The following is an 18,028-nucleotide window of genomic DNA, read 5'->3' on the forward strand; positions in this document are numbered from 1 at the left end:
GTTGTGAATAACTGCAGTTCAGATTTTTTTTCTGCAGAGGGATCCATCCTCAATAGAGGGCAGTAGAGGATGAAAATGTAACTGTCGATCTATTCACTTTGTTGTGTTCAGATCAATTCTCTAATATTCTTTTAACTGGCTTTAAAATGGATCCTTTTATCTTGAAAAAGAAGGAAGTAAGAGTGTTGGCCATCTGGGAGACACATTGCCAACAGCCAGATGTTAGCATCCTTCTGTACCATTCACTCGATCACCGCAACATCAAGTTGTGCTGGGTGGGTGGGAGAGTGACAGCATGGGAAGAAGGGAAGTTTAGGTTTTTCTGGAAGGGGAAAGTCACTCGTCCTGTGCCTTCACGAGGGGAAAAGTTCTGGCATTGCTTCGTGACTGCAGTATATTAGCTCATTAGCCAGGAGAAGAAGCCAAAGCCCGACTGAGGGAAGGGCTGGGATGTCAAGGAGCTGGGGCACAGCCAGGGTGGGAAAGGCCAAGGTGCAGCAAAAGCAGGGTGAAGCTCTGAGCAGCCGGCCAAATGTACTGAACTTTAGACCTAAATACCACGCTGGAGACCCTGCCTTTTGCTTGAATCTGCAAGCACCTCTGTGGGGTGGCCTTGGCATAAGTCAGACTCTCTTTAGAACAAGGCTAGGCCTGTATATATGTTTCATTGCTTTATGATGCATATGCCAAAAGCATAATTCAGTTCTAAGTGTTACAAATAGCACAGTCCTTTCCACAGTGTTCACTGGGCAAAGCACTGATGGGATGTAAACACACTCGTAACATAAAACACAAGCTTACCTTTTTTTACCTGGCAAGCACGGATATGTTTGACCTGTCAGTGTTCTCTTCTCCGTCTTCCAGCTTGCTCCCACAGCTTCATTCCCTGCCTTGCCAGGCTCCTTCCCATCACTGCTATCCTAGATCTGCTGGCCCTCTTAGTTCTGCCACATGCAGCTCCTGTGCTGGTGGCCACGTTACCCAGTCTGTACTATCACCATGTCATGCCTGATCTATTATCCCTCACTGTGCCATCTTTCATTAGATCATCACTACTCACAGCCATCCTGAAAGACCCAGGTCTTTTTAATCAGCTATAATAATTAAAGTTTACAGTGATCAGATAAGTTCTTAGATATTGTAGTTTTCTGCCTCTTTGCCTTGTTCCCATACAGAACAGCAGACAGCATCTGAGGTAACCCACAGTGCTATCTCAGTACAGGCTATGTATTTGAGTTTATCTTCCTTAGTATTGACTAAGAAATGCAGCAAGTCTACTCCAGTTGACAACAAAAAGCAAGAGTCTGCTCAAAGAAAAGGACAGAGAGGAAGAATTTGGATGGGAGAGTTCAAAGAGTTTGCGGTTTCACGGGGAAGGCCTTTTTGGTCTGGGACATGTTATGTAGAAGTCACAAATGTTGGATATGAACTCACTTGAGAGGCAGATTATGAAAGGCTGTTGGAAGATAGAAAAGAAGGAGAGGGAAAGAGTTGCTTTAAAAGGATGAGGAACAGGATGTTCATATAGCAGAGTTTCTAGTGGGATCACACAGAAACATAAGGTGGGGTAGGGTGAGAGCGAGTCCTAGTCCCCAAAATCTCTTACAGCAGTCAGAACAGCTGGGCACCTTTCCATAAAAAGCAAATGAGAAAACAAACAAACAGAAAGGCAGAGCCACCGCTTGGGGAAGGTTTCTGGACAAGTATCTGCCTGCACCAGGCAGAACTCTTCTGGTCCTTCTTTTCCACAATATCCTACGTACCAAGCTTACATAGGCTGCATTTTTCCTTAAAAAAAAAAAAAAAGAAAAGAAAAGAAATCATCATATTTCCCTAAACAGTTCACTCTTCTATAAATGCCAATATCAAGATGGCCAGAAGGTTCACTGGGGAGAGAAGCAAGATATTGCCATCTTCCTGCTCCCCGGTGGCTGAGCTGATCTGCCTTATAGCCAACCTGCTGCAGCGGTTCTGTTTGAAGCTGAGAAGCTCCCACTGGTGATGCTCCTACACGTAGGTCCCAGCGACAGGACCTGCCTTCTGCAGATGTATCAGCACAGCCAGCTCAACAGCCCATTTTCCCGGGAGGTGATAAGACTGGTTGGGACAGTAAATAATTAGCTTTTCTGCCTTCGGCTATAGAAATGATTATGAATTTTTAAGCAATGAGAGCGATTGAAGCCATTTCTGTTTGCTTTCTTTTAGTTGCGTTTGCAAAGTCTAGCTTCAAGAAGGAAAATACCCTCAGAGGAGGTTGAAAGACAGGTGGGAAAATACAAAGATGCCAAGAGATCAGAGGTAAGTCAGTGAGCATTGAAAGCGGGGGGAGAAGGCCTTGATAAAAGGAGGTGGCTTTCATAACAAATGAATTATCTTTCTTGTTCAGTCCCTCCTTTATCTGATAACAGGCTATTCCCTGAGAAAGTTGGCTCCTGGGAAGTTAGTTTCAAGCAAAAGTTGAACATGAAAGTTCATTTTTTGGCAGAAGTTGCTTTCTCTTTATTTATTTTTGTAAATTTATCCTAATGCTTTTTTTAATTAACAGGATGCTGAAAGATACTGTGGAGAGGAGTTGTCTCTATTAAGATACAGACAGGATTGAATCTCAGAAGTACACTACCCCCCTCCTGGCTTGCTCGAGGCCGCCTGGCTGTGCCTCCTCTGCTGATGGCAATTCTGCCTCCAGGACTCTTGTCCTCTCTGGCCGACTGGCAATAAGGGGTCCCCTGATGCCACATATTGTGACGTTGGCACTTGATCAACCTACTTGGCACAGCAACAAACCTGGAGATACTTCAGGTTTTGCACACAATGTCTCATACTTATTAACTTTATACCTTGCCTTGTCAACTGAAACCAATATTGGTAATAATAAATACACTAGTCATTAATTATAAATAAATTATCATCCCCTGGAAGATGATTGTAAAAGCAGAAGGACATTTTTTTAATGTTCCCTGTCTACCTCCTCTATTGCTTAATCACATTAGCCTTGCAATTTTCTGGTGGTTTTAAAATCCTTACTGAAACGTGGATTTTTTAGCTACTCCTCCACTCTGTCCTTGCCCCAACACCTGGTTGGGCCAGAAGATCTGTTTCCCCAGCTCAAATGTAATCTTGCTGTTATGTAGACACAGTAGATACCACACTCCTGCTATTGCAAACGGGACTGCAAATCAAACCACGCAATGGCAGTCAGCACGGCAAGGAGCCAGATACCATCGCATCAGATGAATGTGCATTGAAAACTTCCTCAAGGTGGCAGTGAGGGCCCAGAAGAATTGGTCTAAGGTGCGATGGCTCCTAAAATGTGCCACTGAGTTATCCCACCATGGCACCAGGAGCTATTTTTCTTGCTGGAAAGACTGGAATTGGTTGTGAATGCAGATTGGGGATTTCTTTCAAACCACTGGGAGAAGATGAACAAGGCTCCTCCAAGTCCTGCAAGAGGAAGACCAAAAGGTATTCCCCAAAAGAAAGGTTTTCTGCCTTATGGAGGAAAGTTAAGAGGAAGGAACAGGAGGTTCTCCGGAGTAGTTGTATGACTTTAAAATGCTGTTCCCAAAATGATCACATCAGTGTACAGCTGCCACAAAGAAGACATAATTTCTTACTATTGAAGTAGTATCAGAGTAACTGGAGTGACAGGTCAGAAAGTGCAACTACATGCTTACTCAGCCAAAAACTTTTCAGTTTGAAGTATTTCTTTATAAATATATGAAGTAGTAAAGTGTGGAAAGGATTTCCCGCAATGACCTTGTCCCACACCTTCCCATGAGCCAAGATCAGATTTAGCCACCTCCTCCCTATAAGGTGTTGGTCTAACCTGTTCTCAAATATGCCAGTGAAAGGTCTCCACATCCAGAAAAACCTTAACCTTCCTAGCTCTTCCCAAAGCGTAGCCTGAAATTTCTTTGCTGCAAATTACATTGATTTATTTTTGTCCTTCTCTGAGTGGCCATGGAGAACAAATGATGACTGTCTTCTTTAAAACAATTGTTTACATATTGGAAAACTCATACCTTTCCCCCCATAGTCTTTTTCCTCTAGACTAAACAAACTCAGTTTCTTCAACATTTCCTCATCACTCATGTGTTATAAACCTTTTATCATTCCTGTTGCTTTCTTCTGGACAGTCTCCAATTTGTCTACATCCTCAATTCTGCTGGGCCCTGCTTGGCCATGGCTGACAATCTGTCCTGAAGAAAAATGCCACACTTCTGACCAAGATGTTAGAGATCTGTTTCCAGATTCAGCATTTTTCCATGTTAGGCGTAAACATTTTAGCTTCTGTTAGAACCAATAAATATATATAAAATAAAACAAACACAACAAATTCTGGCATTCTTGAAGGTGATATGCCAAATTTGCACTTGGGTGGCTTTTGTCTTTATAAAACATTGATACATGTTCCTTCTCACTTTCTTTGCCTAGAAGAATGACTACTGAAGCAGCCAGAGGCCTTGTAGTTAGCAACCCTTGTTGAACAGCCTCTTAGAAGGCAATATAATTAAAGTCAACACTCAAAGCATTTTGAATAATCGAAAGACTAACCAGTCCCTGAATACAGGCAGATTCAAAGAGCCTGGTGTGGAAAGAAACCCAGTGACCCTGAAGGCACGAGCAACCAACCCAAAGACATAAAATACAAACTGAGGGAAACGGAGGAGGAAATAATGGCATCAACAGTGGAACAACAAACAAATTCGGGAGACTTCAAAAAGCGAACAAGTGGGCTTCCAAGTTGCGTATGTTTTGTAAGTATTTGGGATAAGGAGAAGACTCTGTGGTTCGGGTCCCCAGGCTTGGTTTCATTCCTCTCCATGGAAGCCATTGGGTGTTTCCTCCTTGGTATCAGTCACGGCTACTAGCAAGAACGTGTGTAGTTTTGAATGGTCCCACATTCACAGTCAAATCAGAAACACTCTGTTGTCTTCTTACTAAGCTTGAAAAAGGTTTTGTGCACTCAAAACCTCATCTATTTTATTAATCTATATCAGCTACAAACCTCATCACATCAATATCCTTAAGACGCAATAACTTGCATCATGAAACCTGCAACTCTTGACTATAGGTTTTTCACTCAAGAGGGGCACTCAACTCAAGAGCAGTCTTGTTTCCAAAGGTTTCTTTTCCTTCTGTGGGCTGATCGAGGTCACACAAATTACTCAGCAAAATATAGAGTCAGCAGCTTGTCTCTAGAGCTCTTTATTGAGGAAACCTCCTTGACTTCCTCTTCCAGACAAATTAATGGATCACCCCTAGTTGTTCACTAAGCTACACAGTTGCTTCATCACCCACACACTGGCTCCTTCTGTGTTCCTAATAACTTTAGGAGAGAAGCAGAAACTCCACATTGCCTGCATCATGGAACTCTTTTAAATGGTAGAACTGAGACCAACTCATCCTACGGGTGAAACCAGCAAAAAAAGAAGTTGGTGCAGTTAATTTAGCAAGCTTTCAGCCTGATGTTTGTTTAAACAATGTGGATGAGAGCAAAATTCCCCCACAGCCCCTTTTAAACACCTCAACTAAGAAAATAAGCTTGAGTGTGGTAAAGAGCACGTTGATGTCCCAAGGGACCAGAGAAAGTGCAACAACAGAGCGCCTTATACAGAAGGGGGAGTGTTAAGCGTATTTAAACCAAACATTTCTTTCCCTTTCCTTTGGGATAAAACTATTTCCCATAGAAACTAAGGCTGTGCCCCTACATGTGTAGCCCGGGGAGAGGTGCTTTGATGTGAAAGAGAATCCTGGTAAAGTACCGGATGCAGAAGCCAATGTGGAAATAGGAGGGACTTCCAGAAGCAGGAAAAAGCATTGTCCCAGAGGGGCTTCCATCACCCCCCCCAGGTCGTCACTCAGACTGTCTGGCTAGTTTCCTCCTGCCGGTCATTTGGCCGTAAGGAAAAGTATCTTCTATCAGACATGGGGCAAAAGTTTGTGACTTTTCCCTTACTTCAGACAGCTGACAAAGTGAAAATGTGAAATTTTACGGCATAATCTAGATTTTTAAAAGCTACATTGAAAGTGTCACTAACTATAAGCCAAACTCTGTTTTCAAGTATACCACAGAAAACTTGGAGAAATTGTAAATATTTCAAAGAAGCAAGAGAGCGGTAAATTGGATTTAATGTAGGGGAAAAGGGAGAATGATTTAGCTCTGTACGTTTCTAGGAAGAATACACAGAAATGAATGTGAGTATTAACATGAAATTATTAGGAGCGAGTGCACTCATATGCTGTTGGAGCTACGTAGTAGGATGTGGGGAAGCTGCACGCAAAGTGGAGATGATTTGCTTTATCTTATTGGTAGAAAAGTCTCAAAGGCTGATGGTCTGAGGGACCTGCCTGGTACTTGCCTGGTACTGCAGGACTGAGAGGCCATGGTGATCCTGTTCTAGGAAAAAACCACATCTATGGTGGCTTTTTCCACCTTGTTTTTCAAAAGAGCCCAACATTACCTCCTCCTGTCTTCAGTCCTCACCGAGGTTAGTGCTGGTCGTGGCCCTAAATTACAACACCGAGTTTATACAGAGAGTACTGCTAATGCCATTGTGTGACATACAAAGAGCACAAGTCCTCCTGCATGCTCATGAGCAGATTCTGGACACATGCAGAGTCTGTTCAGCAGCAGCAAAAGAGACTATGAACCATGACAACTTGTTATTGTGCAATAAGTCCCTCCCCACCCATCAAGTTTTCACCATTATCAAGGTTTCTGTGGGTGCTGGTTCTAAAACAGCTGGTAGGCAACTACAGTATCATTTGACCGGAACATCTTACCTGGGCAAACGGCCCTGTGGTGGTAACAGGGGAGTTCTGTTTCTCTAAGTATTTCTGTGCAAGGCTCACAGATAATAAACTACACCATAGTTTCTTTGTATGCTCTGGGTGGTGATGACACATTGAGTGGGGAATTCTGCAACAAAGAGTTTGTCAGCACTCCCACTAGAAAGCTGTGAAGGTTTAACACTGACATTGCAGAATAAAATCTGGCACCTCATTTTGCACTCAGAACAATGTATTTGCTTAATTACTTAATTTGTTGTATTATTTCTTTGGTAACTAGAGAGGATGTCCTATTGGTGATCTCTGCAGTTAATGATTCAGGTATACTCATTACTGAGCACTTAGTGCCCTACCTCACATAGATGAAGTACATTCCCGCTCTTCAACACCTTGCACTGTCTACTAAATAGATTACAGCTCTACCTGATGTCCTTAAAGCTAAACACAATATTGGCGTGTGGATCTCTAAGCACTGACATCTCTGCCTGAAGATACAGGGAGCTAGAGGAGGTCAGCACTCCTGAAAACTAAGCCACAGCATCAACATCACAGCTAAACCTCCAATTCACAGATAAATCTGATCAACATCTCCCTGGATGTCCAGCTCAAAGTGCTTTGAAATAGGGCCCAGAGCTGGAGGAAGCTCCAAGCCCTCCTGTGCAAGGACTGGTTTCCTCTCTCTCTTTAATGGGAGTGAGAGTATTTTGCTCTTTCACAGGGAGCCCTGAGGTGTATTTAATTAATGCTCATTATGAACACTGAGAGGAGCTTGAGACATAAACATTATTATAGCTTCAAAGCCTAGGGGATTCACTCAGGTTTTACTCAGCTCTCTTATGTTGGCAAAGTTCTTACTGACCTCCGAAAAATCCAAGTAGATGGAGCAAAGTCTTCAGAATTTGACAAATAATGTCTCTGTTTCTCACTCCTGGGCTGGACTTTGCTCTAATCTATCCTGCGTTCTTCGGGCCTCATCTATTCATTGACTTGATCGGCCAGCCAGAGGTGTTGCTCTGCTAGTAATGGTTCTCATACAAACACTTGCTCACTATCAAACACGCTGGCCCTATTAATAATAACTTTAAAGGGAACAGAGAAAGAGGAGACGAGAAGTAGATTCAGTTTAATAAGAATTTTCTTTCACCCATGTTTTATGTTTTTTTCTTTTATCTTTTTATCAAGGCAACTGTATTCTGAAAAGCCTCAGGGTACAATAAACAACAGAAGGTGATGCAATGGCTGCTCGTTATTGCTTGATGGGTGAATCATCCTACTAGCTGTTATCTGCATTATTGGAACAGATCACTCGAGGGCTGCATTGAACACAGGCCACAAAATGTAACACTGTACTAATGTCATGATATGACATGTCGGTCTATTTCTAGATGAGTTTCCTTTCTGTTGCACATAGATAAAATAATGAGAAAGGGTGCCCGTGGGATATATTATATACTACATATTACACCTAGGCCTTATTTTTATCCAAGGTCAGTTGATCCTGACTGGGCAAATCCTGCAGCTTGCGCTTACACCAGTGAGTAGCTGCTCATGTAAAAAATTCCACTGCTTCAGCAGGGCAGCTCAAGCGAGTGAGTGATCCCTTTTCACAATTAGTACTGAGGTTTATCTTACCCCACCCTGATGTTTTACACAAAATGCCACATCCTATGTAGTTTGTATGTATGGTATACCAGGGTACTCTTATTTCGCGCCCCCACCCCGGGTTCTGTGAATATTATATTACTGGGACCAAACTGAGAATGCAATGTTTCCACAAGCAATATCTAATCATTAAAAAATGCCAATGTAAACATGCTCTTCCAAAAGAAAAATGACCTCTTTTATCTTTCTCACACACGATGCTGAGTCTACATGAGGACCTCAGTAATTAAGATCCTGTCTGGCAGAGGAGGCTGCTCTGCGGGTTTGTATCTGAGGTTCTCTAACAAAATGACACTTTTGACTTACAAAGCCTAACTCGTGGTGTTAGCTACACAATTTAGCAGCTGTGATATGCTTTTGCTCTGGGTATTTAATGATGCTGACCTAATGTCTTACATCTGGACTCCACGAAAACGCTTCAGTCCTTCAGGAAGCAGGCAGAGAGGCAGCAAAGAAATTTCGTGACTTTAGGAAGTACCTCTGCCAAGCTGTCTCTAGTCAGCCTCTGCAAACCAGACCTTGTTTACTCCACGGTATTTTGTGGCATTTTCTCCCTTTGTTTCTTGCAATCCTATGTGTGCCATTTCCAAAACCAAAGGTTTCAGTGTCTGAACTTACAACTGCAGTACTGTCAGCTGTCCCCTGGGAGGGGGATGAGGCATTGCGTGGCTAACATCAGACCACATAGTGCCTAAAGCAGAAAGAGAGGCTTACGCTTTATGCTGAGCTGTCTGTGCAAGAAAAATCAGGACAGTATGGGCTGTAATGAAGTTATACTATTGCTTATAAACAGAAACCACCGTACTGCGCAGTGTTCACGTAAGGAGGTCTTGCCCTTTGCACCGGGGAAGAGACACGTAACAGCAAAGGGATCTAAAAGCCTGTGTTAGGCATATCACTGATGAAGGAATTTAGGATAGCAAACGTGTGTTTGCCTGGCCAGAACCAGGTGTGCGGTGTTAGAGCAAGGCAAGGCCACAGCACTAAGGCTGTAGCAGCCTAAGGCAGGACAGCAGACCCAGGGATGCCCGTCCCAGCACGGGCAGATCTCCCCACACAATTGTCCCAACTGGACTAACAGCCGCAGAAAAGCCCAGGATGGGGTTAAGAGTGGTTGCTGGAAGCTCTGTTGGCCACCTTTTGCCTCCCTGTGAATCACACACCCCTAAAGGAGCAGCACAATGTCCTAGCAGTAGCCTACTTAAATATCGACATCCTTTACGAGCCTCCACAGACAAATGAAGTTCATCTAACAAGTGATGTCACCAAATTTTTACAAAAGAGGCCAGAAAGAGTTGTGATTTCTATTTAGCTACACTTTCTTTATGAAGGAGTGTTTCCAAGATGAAAGAAGTCACTGTTATTGTAAAGCACTCTCCATTTTGAATCCAGAAAATACAGGAAGCTGAGCAGCCTCTTTGTTCATCCAGCCACTGATGCTGCTGGAGACAAAGCAAGTCCTGCATCTACACAGTCTTATGTTGATTTTGCTTTTCTTAGACAAAAGCTTTTCTAAGGGGTGGGGTTGATCAACAAGAACAGAGGAAAAGGGATTTGCAGTTACAGCTGTACTGTGTGCCCTTGGTCAGCTTTCATCTATTCCATTGCTGTATACATTAGGCTGTGGCAAAAATCAGCCCAGTGAGAGACGGAAGGAAATTTCAGGTGGAAAACTGGGTAGCTGTTGGCCAGCTCTGTGGTTGGGGAAAATGTTTCTGAAAATGTGGCCACAGGCTTTTCCTCATTAATTTTGAAGAGTCCAAAAGTTAATCAAAACTTCAGCCTGTGATAAATCTCTATTGATTCTAAGGAAGCACAGGTTTGAATTCTTCTGGAAGAAAAATTGAGAAAGATTTGGTAGCAATTTGAACAAGGCAGTAGATCTCACTCAGAACATTCATATGCTAGAGAAGCATTTATTTTTCCTAAAAAATAATGAACAAAAAATAGACTGAGTTGTACAAATTACATTGTAATTACATTAATTTTAACTCTATAGTCTTCTAAGAGAAAAAGGTTTTGCCCTTCTGTATTTTGCTTTGTTACGTTTCACTTCAGAGTAATAATATCAAGCTAAGGAGAGTAATTGTCATGGGCTAAATCTCCAGCAGCTTTAAATCAGTGTGGTTAGGAGAATTAACTACTGTACATGAGGCCTTGACACCATGTACTGTTTCTCCTTTTGATGCCTACTTGATTTAAAAGGTGGAGTGGCTATATATGTTGTGTGGTAGGGAAAAAGAAGAAAAGAAAAAAAAAGCTAAAATAGGAACGAAGCAAGTTAATTGCATGACTAGAAAAGACAGGGAAGTCCCATGAAAGCAGAAGCAATGCAATGCTGTTCATGCGCTCACTGACCTGAGTCCGGAGACGTGTTCACAGCACACACCGCAGCCTGAGGCAGAAAAATGTGATGTGGTTGACAAAACTGTGGCATGACTAAAGATAGAGCATGTGAATTTTATTTATGTACTAGTCTCTGAAGTGGAGAGCATATTGTCAAGCAGCCCGAGGGAGCTGTATCATATGCAGCTCCGTATGCAGCACACTATAGCTGTATCCCATTAAGATGCTAGTAACGGAATATATTAAATATCCTCTTGGAAGCTAAGGGTCCAATCCTCCTGCACTGAAATCAATACAATTTTTGCAATTTATTTTTAATGGGAAGAGAACCAAACCCTTTCAGCTGTTACTCATCTAAAGGATTCACATGCATATACAGCAATCAGTAAGAGTAGCAGAGACGTACGTGGCTTGCACTCCCAAAAATGCCCTTCTGCAGTCACATCAGACTGACTAGGGGTTGGTTTGAATGGTATATGGGGACAGACCTACACCTGCTCTGCCTGTACCCTGCCCAAAAGTCAAGCGATCCATTCACTCAGGAAAATCCATGGAATGCTGTCTTTCAGAGCAACTAGACCGGCCTAGAGCGGAGCAATTTGTTTTCTCATTGTAATGTAGACCTAGATGTATTTTAAGAGACAGTATAATTTCATGGCCTTTTGTTGTAAAAGCCATCATGTGCTACTTTCTTCCTTCCTCTTTCCCTTCCTTCCTTCCACAACTTTTGTCTTTCATTATTTTTTTACTTTTTTTAATTTTCAAAAGTCACCTCCATCTAAATAACTTGTGTGTATAATTTTGTTTCCAGATCTGTCAGGAAACACACAGATTCAGGGAAATAATCAGAGCTTTAAGTACATGGGTTCCCTGCTCTGCTCCTTGGGAAGAACGGGTTGGGTCCTGTTCTGCCTTCCCCTTGGCAAACAGAGAGGACTCTGCTGATGTTGGTGGAACTAATCAAAGGTAAAAAAAATAAAAAAACAAAATAAAAAAACAAAAAAAAAAAAAAAAACAAAAAACAAAAAACAAAAAAAAACAACCAAGAAAGAGTCATCCACAGAGGGAATCCTGGACTAAAAATAAGGGGAAGTTTCTTAAAAATCCGGTTCTGCTGGAGAGAGTCCAGCGCAGGACAACAAAGATGCTGAAGGGAGTGGAGCATCTCCCGTGTGAGGAAAGGCTGAGGGAGCTGGGGCTCTGGAGCTTGGAAAAGGGGAGACTGAGGGGTGACCTCATTAATGTTTACAAATATGTAAAGGGTGAGTGTCACGAGGATGGAGCCAGGCTCTTCTCGGTGACAACCAATGATAGGACAAGGGGTAATGGGTTCAAATTGGAACACAAGAGTTTCCACTTAAATGTGAGAAGAAACTTCTTCTCAGTAAGGGTGACAGACACTGGCCCAGGCTGCCCAGGGAGGTTGTGGAGTCTCCTTCTCTGGAGACATTCAAAACCAGGCTGGACATCTTCCTGTGTAACCTCATCTGGGTGTTCCTGCTCCGGTAGGGGGATTGGACTGGATGAGCTTTTGAGGTACCTTCCAATCCCTGACATTCTGTGATTCTTCGAGGAAAGTAGATTACATCAGAGTTTTCTTTAAGCACAATGAATGTCTAAGTTTTCCATGAATTCAAAAATATAACTTAATAAATCCTGAAGGCTCAGAAGCCCTGTTGACATATTGAAAAAAAAAAAAAAAGAAAAAGATAAGACCAAGCCACAATGTGTGTATGTGTGGTGTCACATCACCTAGTGCTGGAGGCAGGCAGTACTGGTCCTCTTCACAGGTGGTGGAGCCCTGCACCATGGCTCTGCTTCAAAGGAGAGGCCAGAGAAAGAACCAGCTCTGGGTCCTGCAGGACTTAGAGCTCGGTGTGTCCCCCAGGAGGGTGCTGCAGCAGAGCTCACTGCTGCTGGCCACAGCAGGCAGGCTCTGTGCCATTTAACAATTGCTACGTTAACATCTCCAGCTCTATATAGGTAAACCAGTATAAATTTAATGTGCAGGCGATCGGAGCAGATTTTATGTGACTGCTTGTTAATCTCATTCCCTTAACCATTCGTCATTCTATGCATCCCAGTAGCGGCACAAAAAGGTGAGGCCCCTTGGAGATTTTCATTGCACAGGCAGGCATCTTCATCTACTTGGAAAGAGGGAATCTGAATTTTAAGTGAAGTGCTGTGCAGTAGTGGCAAGTTCAGCTTCTTATCAATAAATCAGTTACTTCACAGTGGCTCTGGTATCTCTGGCTGCAGCCAGTCTTCTGAAGTAGAGAACTAAACCAAAATACCATACCCCACATTGTTTTTTCTGTTGTCTGTGTTGTGAAGTTAGGGCAGTTTTCTTAACAGCTGAATATGCTGCACTCCCAAGAGCTTTACAAATAGGGGTAGGAAAATGCGGACAGTTTGTACAGTCTTCATAAATGGAGGCAGCTTATTCTTGTTCCTATTGAGTCAAGGGACAATTTGTACTACCCCATTGATGAATTTCCCCTTTTTAATTTGCTGGTAGCATAAACCAAGCACAGAACCAGTGTGCCACAGAGCATGACCGAATAAAGAAGAAGTTGGGTATTACATGTGCCATTTACTGGATGTATATATACAGTAGTGATGCTTTCTCTGCTCTGCCAGGGTTCAGAGTAAGGCTTTGTCTCAGACAGGCTCAAGGAAAGGCAGCAGATTGCACACAAGTCTTTCTCCTTGTTGAAGCAGTGGAAGGTGAAGATGCATCTGTGCAATGAGGGTGCATGGAAAGTGCATCTATCTGCAACTGCCTGCCATGCCAGCCTTCACACACGGTCGTGTAGGATGTACAAACTGAAGTGCATTGTACTACTCTAAAGTGTAGCTGCATTTATCCTCTCACCATTCACACCTCTGCTGCTGGGAAGAGCAGTGAGGACTGGTAGAGCTTAGGAGCTCGCTCAGGAGAGCTGGCTCAGTGCAGACCCTGGCTGGGCTCAGGGCGGGTGGACTGCAGTTCCTCCCAGCCCACTTCCAGACCTGCCCGGAGATGCTGCTGTTGCTACCTAGAGGCATTTCCTGACAATTTGTGGTCTGGCTCCTCAGGCTTTGCAAGGAACAGACAGCTCCACTCAGTTGTGAGGCCCTCACTATAGGAAAGACATTGAGCTGCTGGAGAGAGTGCAGAGGGGGGAACGGAGCTGGTGAGGGGCTGGAGCACAAGTGTGATGAGGAGCGGCTGAGGGAGCTGGGGCTGTTCAGCCTGAGAACAGGAGCTGAAGGGAGACCTGATCGCTGTCTGCAACTGCCTGAAAGGAGCCTGGAGCATGGGGGTACTTGATCTCTTCTCCCAAGTAACAAGTGACAGGACAAGAGGACACCACCTCAGGTTGCAGATTGGATATTAAGAAACATTTCTTCACAGAAAGGGTTGTCAGGCATTGGAACAGGCTTCCCAGAGCAGTGGTGGAGTCACCATCCCTGGAATTGTTCAAAAGACATGTAGATGAGGCTATTAGGGACATGGTTTAGTGCTAGAGTTAGGTTATGGTTGCACTTGAAGACCTTAAGGGTTTCTTTCAACCAAAATAATTCTATGATTCTATGGCTTCTGTTACATAGTGACAGTGAACACATCTCGTTTTCCCACAGCCAGCTTCATACCCTTGGAGCTCCACTGCAAAGTGTCAGACAGTATTTTACCACTGTGACCTGTACATCTTTGTTTTATTGATATTCATACTTTGGGGGTACTTTCTGAAAGGTTCCATGTAATTCAAGAGTATACAAAACCTGTAGCATGATATGGAGATCGCAGGAAGAAATGGAGCATAGAGGGGCCTCAGGGTTTTGAGCTTTAATCTGTGAAGCAGCAAAGGGCTAAACCCAGGACTTGAAGTTAGAAATGGCATTGGTTTATCAAGACAGCCAAAAGACAAGAAACCACTGAGATGAAGAGAATGGCTGAGCTGAGAGCCTGCAGTGTTGTGGGAAGTTCTCCGAAAGTTCAAATGGCAACACCAGGAAGATATCACACACAAATTCTGACCCACAGCAGTAGAAAGCATGGAGAGATGCCCTGGATTCACCCACAAAGCAGGGTGACAAGACCCACAGACTGAAAATGTCGGCATTCACACTCCCTGCTCAACACTAAATCCTCCTGAGTAACTGTTGGAGTGAAAAGTGATTCAACCACAGCTGGTGACACCATCTGGATCTTCCCAACACCAAAGCAAAACGTTGCCTGGATACTCCCAACAAGAAAGTCAAAGAGTATCTAAACATTATCATATTTTATGTGCTATGCTAAATGCTTTTAATATATTCACACTAATTTGATTCCAAGGACACAAAATCATTCCTGAGTTATCCCTACCAGCCATATTTATACTGGGAAGATTCTCTTTTCCCCTGTATTTCCTAAATTTCTAGCTTCTGAGTTACACAGATTGCTATGAACTTTCTTGGGGCTTTTGTACCCATCTCTCATATCCTCTTTTTTTTATGTGTATGTGTCTGTGTGGTTTTTTGTTTGTTTTTCTTTGTTTGCATGATAATTGTTTTCACTTGCAGGTATTTTCTTTGAAAATAATACAATCCTCTTTTCCAAATGTGCAGTTCTAGCTTTTGGCCGCCTCAGAGAATGTGTCTACCCAGTTTTCAATTCCTTTTAAAATCCTTTCCGACAGCTGATTTGTCCCGTAACCGTTCAAGAGGGGCATCCTCCATCCTCTGTCAGTGCTGCTGGTGGGGCTGGGAATACCCATGGGGAGCTTTGCTTTGTCATGCCCCACTAAAATAAGTGGTGGTGTCCAGACCACCGGGGACCAGATGATCTTTTAAGGTCCCTTCCAATCCCTAACATTCTGTGATTCTGTGATAGCTGGGCCTCCAACATGTGTTTGAAGAGTGATGGAGACACCACCATCTGAAGAACGTTTCTTGTGGCTTCCTATATGTCTTACCTTTCCTCAGTGTAGTAAGAGAGGAGACAACTTTATCAGGCCACGAATGTTTAATAAGCAGAATTTTTGTCCACTAGGTTTGTGGCATTTAAAAATAAACAAGCAAGCATTGCTCCTATTTTGCCTCAGAACGTTGATTGTGATCTTGATGTTTGACTTTGTGGGAAGCTGTTTCAACCAGGACTGAGCACAGAGGGCAGGTTTCAATTTGTTAGGCTCACACATAAGAAAACTGCTCCCACCACACCAGATCTCTGGCAGTACAGACTGTATCATACATCTAAGTGAGGAAACAGAGGCTGAGTAGGGCTTTGCTTCTACAAATGGAGCTGTGCAGATGGCACAGTGCTTACAAAGAGGCAGGAATATTGTCTTTTGATCTCAGTAGGAGGGTGGGGACAGAGGAGGGGGAAATGTGATATTACCCACAAGCCAGGGAAAGTTTCAAATCTCTGGCTCAAACAGGCAGAGTATTTGCTGCTGGGTTTCTGCTTTTATCCTTCTCATCGCTGATATTAGCCCCTGATGCCCCTTTTTTATTCTCAATGAGTTTGTGGTAACCTATAAAGCAAAGTTTCAGATACGGTGGAAGATGTGCAAACTCAGTTCTTAAATTATAAACTCCATTAAAGAAAAACCTTCCAGAAGCACTGGTCAATAAAACATATTTTACTAATGTTAAGCACTCCTATTCATGAATAATGACCTTGAAATCCTAGAGCAGAGCGAAATTTCAGACAGGACAAATGGGAGATTTGTCTGGACTTGGCCAAATATTTATGAATCAGTGATGCTGATTTAACTTAGTAAAAAGCAATAGATTTAAGATAAGAATTTGACAAAATATCTGTTGGAAGAAGATGCCATCTCCACTCAGTTTAACCGTACTATCAAATAGCCATGCTGAAATCAGTAATATTATAGAGAAAACTGCAACAAGAATGGTAGGGCTCATTCTAGGCAGTTTGGTAATCCATTGAAATACACATCCTGAAAGAAAGACCAATAAGTAAAGAAAATAAACAACAAAAAAATATCTCTGGATAGGGACAGATCTTTTCTTATGAAAAATACTGTTATATATTTATTTATTTTTATTGAAAACATGAAAAATCATTTCAAAAAGAAAACAACTAAATTCATTTTTAGTAGTTTTAAAACCTTGAAGTTTTCCAAAGAAATTTTGAGAATTTTTTGCCATCACTTCTTGTCAAACACTGTAGTGAAAATACCTTTCAATCTCAGAATAAATCCTAGCAGTTTAAAAGACCAGCTTATTTATATGCATGTGTATATCTCAGAGAAAGAAGGAACAACCTTCTGAGAGCAATGCTGATTACTCAACCGATGAGTAACTCCCACACCCCACTAACATAAGAGCAAAGTGAGAGGGCCTGTGCTTGGCCCCAGAGCAAGGTAGACAGGTGTCACACTTTTTCATTACATATTTCCAGTCCTACCAGCTGTATCTACATTGTCATGGCAGATAATATGATATTTCTTCTTCCTAATTCACACCGCAAAAGGTAGCTGACAACTTAAAAGCGACCTTGCTTGATTTATAGGGCCTCGAACCTTTTGGTCACATTTGTCACTTAAGGAAAAAAGTCATTTAACTTCTGTGTAAAGTAACATGTTAGAAAGAGAGAGGAAAAGCAGGCTTCCGTGTGGCACAAAGCCCTTTACATTTAGAGCAGCAGAAAAAACCTCATCGATATTCAAAATGTCTTCTGTGTGTCCTGTAAACAGGCCAATATTCATATACCAAATCAGCAGAAGAGTTGGAAAAAGCTAAAGAACAGCATGTGAAACCATTACCAAAAGTCACATTCATAGAAATAAAATAGCATGGATGAGCCAGCTTTGTGTGGTTTTCGCGTTGTCTGTGACACTAGATATAAGGCTCAGAGACCAGTGTTGACTCTTCTAAAAGTTTGAATAACTAATCCAAGTTCTCAAAAGAGGAAGCTTTAAACATAAACCTGAACTTAGAACACATGAAAGATCCAACATGCAAGTTTTTTCAATGAGTGAGAAACTAAGTAAATGAAAGGTACGTGAAAGCATTAGCAAATGGCAGAAGCCTGCAATGTGTGTTTATGGTGCAGAATGCCTAATTCTTTGTGGAAAATAATAAGCGAGTTTTGATGCCTTGGGCTGGAACTCCTACCTGGAAATGATTCTCTCTTTCCTTTCACTGACTACAGAGGGAGCCAAGTTTCTTTAGTTAGACAGCTCAGGTAGGTGCCTGAACTTTCCTAGCTTAAATACCTTTAAAGTTTCTAAAG

General features: G+C 42.6%; 1 long non-coding RNA gene across 1 annotated transcript in view; it reads right to left on the reverse strand.

Moving 5' to 3' along the window:
* Positions 1–18,028, reverse strand: part of LOC139827850 (uncharacterized) — an 86,988-nt gene that overhangs the window by 8,925 nt on the left and 60,035 nt on the right. The gene's annotated exons all lie outside the window — the stretch shown is intronic.

The sequence above is a fragment of the Patagioenas fasciata genome, chromosome 4 (assembly GCF_037038585.1).
Source record: "Patagioenas fasciata isolate bPatFas1 chromosome 4, bPatFas1.hap1, whole genome shotgun sequence".
NCBI lineage: Eukaryota > Metazoa > Chordata > Aves > Columbiformes > Columbidae > Patagioenas > Patagioenas fasciata.